This window comes from Babylonia areolata, chromosome 2, assembly GCF_041734735.1.
Source record: "Babylonia areolata isolate BAREFJ2019XMU chromosome 2, ASM4173473v1, whole genome shotgun sequence".
Taxonomy (NCBI): domain Eukaryota; kingdom Metazoa; phylum Mollusca; class Gastropoda; order Neogastropoda; family Buccinidae; genus Babylonia; species Babylonia areolata.
Window position 1 is genome coordinate 251,501 of NC_134877.1, and position 6,000 is coordinate 257,500.

The following is a 6,000-nucleotide window of genomic DNA, read 5'->3' on the forward strand; positions in this document are numbered from 1 at the left end:
CTGACGAAACAATCAACAACACAGCCATGGTATCAGAGTCGGCCTCTGTCCCAGTTCTGCACAAACCCGTAAACACAATAACAGCAGTTTATACACAGCTGCCTTGCACTGAGTCACGCTGCAGCATGGGAAAGGAAGACTGAGAGAGAGAGAGAGAGAGAGATTGAGATTCAGCGACAGACAGAAAAAAAAATTAAAAAAACAAAACACACACACACACTCTCTTGATCTTTTCCTTCATCTCCCGCCTCCTCTCCATCTCTCTCTCTTGCAGCAGACACTGCCAACGATCTGTTTGTGGTGGAGAGGTTTTCAGTGGACATGGCTTTCCCCGTTCCATTGAACATACCCACTTCCCCCCGCCACCCTGTGAGAACGGACCTCCCCCCGCCACCACCCCCAGCTTCCACATCCTCCCTCCCCCATGCCTCCACATCCCCCTCCCCCATGCCTCCACATCCTCCCTCTCCCCCCTCCCCCATGCCTCCACATCCTCCCTCTCCCCCCTCTCCCAAGCCTCCACATCCTCCCTCTCCCCCCTCCCCCGTGCCTCCACACACATACCCCTCCCCCGTGCCTCCACATCCCCCCTCCCCCATGCCTCCACATCCCCCCCTCCCCATGCCTCCCCCCATGCCTCCACATCCCCCCTCCCCCTGCCTCCACACACCCCTCCCCCGTGCCTCCACATCCCCCTCCCCCATACCTCCACATCCTCCCACTCTCCCCTCCCCCATGCCTCCACATCCCCCTCCCCCATGCCTCCACATCCCCCTCTCCTCCATGCCTCCACATCCTCCCTCTCCCCCTCCCCCGTGCCTCCACCCCACCCCACCCTCCACATCCCTCCCCCGTGCCTCCACACACCCCTCCCCCGTGCCTCCACATCCCCCCTCCCCCGTGCCTCCACATCCCCCTCCCCCTGCCTCCACACACCCCTCCCCCGTGCCTCCACATCCCCCTCTCCTCCATGCCTCCACATCCTCCCTCTCCCCCTCCCCCGTGCCTCCACCCCACCCCTCCACATCCCTCCCCCGTGCCTCCACACACCCCTCCCCCGTGCCTCCACATCCTCCCTCCCCCGTGCCTCCACATCCCCCCCTCCCCCTGCCTCCACACACCCCTCCCCCGTGCCTCCACATCCCCCTCTCCTCCATGCCTCCACATCCTCCCTCTCCCCCTCCCCCGTGCCTCCACCCCACCCCTCCACATCCCTCCCCCGTGCCTCCACACACCCCTCCCCCGTGCCTCCACATCCTCCCTCCCCCGTGCCTCCACATCCCCCCCCTCCCCCATGCCTCCACATCCCCCCCTCCCCCATGCCTCCACATCCCCCCATGCCTCCACATCCTCCCCTCCCCCATGCCTCCCTCTCCCCCCTCTCCCATGTCTCCCCACCCTCCCTCTCCCCACTCCCCCATGCCTCCACATCCCCCTCCCCCATGCCTCCACATCCCCCTCCCCCATGCCTCCACATCCCCCTCCCTCATGCCTCCACATCCCCCCATGCCTCCACATCCTCCCCTCCCCATGCCTCCCTCTCCCCCCTCTCCCATGTCTCCCCACCCTCCCTCTCCCCCATGTCTCCCCACCCTCCCTCTCCCCACTCCCCCATGCCTCCACATCCTCTCTCTCCCCCCCTCCCCCATGCCTCCACATCCCCCTCCCCCATGCCTCCACATCCCCCTCCCCCATGCCTCCACATCCCCCCCATGCCTCCACATCCTCCCCTCCCCCATGCCTCCACATCCTCTCTCTCCCCTCTCCCATGCCTCCACATCCTCTCTCTCTCCCCTCTCCCATGTCTCCCCACCCTCCCTCTCCCCCCTCCCCCATGTCTCCCCACCCTCCCTCTCCCCCCTCCCCCATGCCTCCACATCCTCTCCCTCCTCCCCCATGTCTCCCCATCCTCCCTCTCCCCCCTCTCCCATGTCTCCCCATCCTCCCTCTCCCCCCTCTCCCATGCCTCCACATCCTCCCTCTCCCCCCGTCCCCCATGTCTCCCCACCCTCCCTCTCCCCCCTCCCCCATGCCTCCACATCCTCTCCCTCCTCCCCCATGTCTCCCCATCCTCCCTCTCCCCCCTCTCCCATGTCTCCCCATCCTCCCTCTCCCCCCTCTCCCATGCCTCCACATCCTCCCTCTCCCCCCCTCTCCCATGTCTCCCCATCCTCCCTCTCCCCCCTCTCCCATGCCTCCACATCCTCCCTCTCCCCCCTCCCCCATGTCTCCCCACCCTCCCTCTCCCCCCTCCCCCATGTCTCCCCATCCTCCCTCTCCCCCCTCCCCCATGTCTCCCCACCCTCCCTCTCCCCCCTCTCCCATGTCTCCCCACCCTCCCTCTCCCCCCCTCCCCCATGTCTCCCCATCCTCCCTCTCCCCCCTCCCCCATGTCTCCCCACCCTCCCTCTCCCCCCTCTCCCATGTCTCCCCAACCTCCCTCTCCCCCCCTCCCCCATGTCTCCCCATCCTCCCTCTCCCCCCTCCCCCATGTCTCCCCACCCTCCCTCTCCCCCCCTCCCCCATGTCTCCCCATCCTCCCTCCCCCACCCCGTTTTTTCCCCTCACCACACGGTCCTCTCTTTCGCTTCTTCGTTTCCTCCGATCTCTGTGTCTCTGTTTCCTATTTTGTCTGTCTCTTATTTCTGTCTCTGTCTGTCTGTCTGTCAGACTGCCTGCCTGCTTTGTTTCCGTATTTCTATGTGTATTTATCTCTGAAAATGTGTGTGTCTCTTCCTCTCCTGTCGTCTGTCTGTCTGTCTGTCTCTCGATTTCAGTATCTACGGCAATAAGTGATCGCGCCCCGTCTATTTCTCCTTCCCAATTCATCTATTATCCCGTAGAAACACACACACACGCGCGCGCGCTCGCGCACACACACACACACACACACATGATATGATAATTATATGTGTGTGTGTGTGTGTGTGTGTGTGCGCGCGCGCGCGCGCGCACGTACATACATACATTATATATACATATATTTATATTGTATTTATTTATATAGTCCCCATTCTCTCTAAGAGCTCAGGGCGCTTAACATGGAAAAAAAAGTCACAAATTACATGAATCATTCAGGATCACTTTCTCAAAACCCGTCCCTCTTCCCTACCGTTACCAATACAACCTCCTGGGGTGATGTATGCTGGTGGAACAATGTATGGAATGTGGACAGTGCTGGTGGAACAATGTATGGAATGTGGACAGTGCTGGTGGAACAATGTATGGAATGTGAACAGTGCTGGTGGAACAATGTATGGAATGGGATGTGGACAGTGCTGGTGAAACAATGTATGGAATGTGGACAGTGCTGGTGGAACAATGTATGGAATGTGAACAGTGCTGGTGGAACAATGTATGGAATGTGAACAGTGCTGGTGGAACAATGTATGGAATGTGGACAGTGCTGGTGGAACAATGTATGGAATGTGAACAGTGCTGGTGGAACAATGTAAGGAATGTGGACAGTGCTGGTGGAACAATGTAAGGAATGTGGACAGTGCTGGTGGAACAATGTATGGAATGTGGACAGTGCTGGTGGAACAATGTATGGAATGTGGACAGTGCTGGTGGAACAATGTATGGAATGTGAACAGTGCTGGTGGAACAATGTATGGAATGTGAACAGTGCTGGTGGAACAATGTATGGAATGTGGACAGTGCTGGTGGAACAATGTATGGAATGTGAACAGTGCTGGTGGAACAATGTAAGGAATGTGGACAGTGCTGGTGGAACAATGTAAGGAATGTGGACAGTGCTGGTGGAACAATGTATGGAATATGGACAGTGCTGGTGGAATAATGTATGGAGCGATGTATGGAATGTGAACAGTGCTGGTGGAACAATGTATGGAATGTGGACAGTGCTGGTGGAATAATGTATGGAGCGATGTATGGAATGTGAACAGTGCTGGTGGAACAATGTATGGAATGTGGACAGTGCTGGTGGAACAATGTATGGAATGTGGACAGTGCTGGTGGAACAATGTATGGAAAGTGGACAGTGCTGGTTGAACAATGTATGGAGCGATGTATGGAATGTGGGCTTATAAGCATACTTGGCTCTCTAACATGAAAAAATCTGAAAATATATATTGTTTATATTGTTTTCTAGTTTTTAAAGTATTTCTCAAAACAGGTCAGTTCAGTTACTGAAGGAGGTTACCTCCATCCTGCTCTGTCTCTGCCTCTCTCTATATATATTGTCTCTGTCTCGCCATCTCCTTGGCAACAGTTTTAGTGTATATTGATCAGCACACACGTTTTGAAAACCACCTTGAAACTTCTGTGTGTGTGTGTGTGTGTGTGTGTGTGTGTGTGTGTGTGTGTGTGTGTGTGTGTTTCATCCCTCTATCTAAGAGCTGCTGCTGATGAAGATTGTGATCATGATAAAGATTCGTGTGTATCTGTCTCTCAGTTTGTCTCTATATATAATATATATGTGCATATCTATCTATATAATTATATATATATATATATATATATATATATATATATATATATATATACATATACATTACATATCTGCAGCAATATTCTTAAACAAAATAGGAAATATTAACAATTACCAATAGTTCTTAAAGACATACATATATACATATACATTACATATCTGCAGCAATATTCTTAAACAAAATAGGAAATATTAATAATTACCAATAGTTCTTAAAGATAATTAATATATTTTTGTTTAAAAAAAGAGCTAATCAAATCTACATCAACAGTATCTAATCCAAGGCGCTCTCCATGTCATTTTCAAACACGTTTCTCCAACTGCATCTCAACCTGTTTAAGTTCATCACAAAAAATCAAGATAAAATAAAACCATACAATGCAGAATATAATAAAATAATATTGTGTAAAATGAAATATAAAGCAAAAAATATACTATATACACAAATAAAGAAATAAAACAACATGAAATATAAATTAGAATATAAACAACCGCCACAAACACCACTAACAACAACAACATCAACAACAAAAAACCTGCGAGCACGGGAACTGAAAAATCAATACACGCAACTCCTGACAAAATCGTTTGTAAGACGTAGTAGTAGAGACTGTGACATTTGCACCATTCACAATCCTATCGACTGCCTGGCGTCACTCACTGCCTGGCGACACTCACTGCTATCCATGACTACTTGTCACTCAGTCCACCTTGATGACGATGAGAGAGAGAGACAGAGACAGAGAGAGACAGAGACAGAGAGATGGGTGACAAAAACAACAGCTCAGGAGCTGCACAACACACGCAACGCAACACACACACACACACACACACACAGCGAATACACTCACTCACTCACACACACACACACACACAGCGAATACACACACACACACACACACACACACACACACACAGCGAATACACTCACACGGTTGAGGTGACAGTCCTTCAATAACTTGATGCCTGTCAGTTTACGGCTCTTTCCTCAGTTGTGTTGCAAACAAGGGTGTCCCAGTGTCTTGCCTTTTTTTTTTCTTTTTTTTTTTTAAAGATTCCTCCACACTAATCAATCTTCCGAATGAAAGAGAAAAACACACCAAAAACACATTTTCCAAACTCTCTTCAGTTGTGGGGTCTTTCTCCTCTCCCCCCCTCCCCACACTGACTTGAATCAGATTTCTGACACCGAACACCACTCCTTACAGCCAAAACGTGGCGGCGATACGCACGGCACAGTTCACCGCGCGACTTTCTCACAAAGTAAAGAGGGGCAGGTAACAAAGAGGAAGAGGAGGAGTGGGGGGGGGGGGGAGTGAAGTCAATGCACGCACGTGCAGATGGTGCAGCTGGGTGGCGTGATCAACACGCTCAAGAAACAGCACGTGAAGCGGCACACTGTCCCTGTGTCCAGCACTGTGCTGGGGGAGGCACTCACCTCACAACTCACACTCCGCTCAACTGCTGGCGTTCGCTCAGCCTGGAAGAGAGAGACTGGGGCTTTGGCCGCTTGCTGCTGCTGCTGCTGTTGCTGCTGCTGCTGTTGC

General features: G+C 52.6%; 1 protein-coding gene across 2 annotated transcripts in view; it reads right to left on the bottom strand.

Moving 5' to 3' along the window:
- The window catches only part of LOC143296210 (uncharacterized), a 40,027-nt gene extending 34,113 nt beyond the window's left edge, over positions 1 to 5,914 (bottom strand). For both annotated transcript variants that reach the window (XM_076608039.1, XM_076608031.1), the window contains exon 1: positions 5,385 to 5,914. The gene's annotated coding sequence lies outside the window, so the exon portion shown is untranslated. The remainder of the gene's footprint in view (positions 1 to 5,384) is intronic.
- Positions 5,915 to 6,000: the final 86 nt, after the last annotated feature.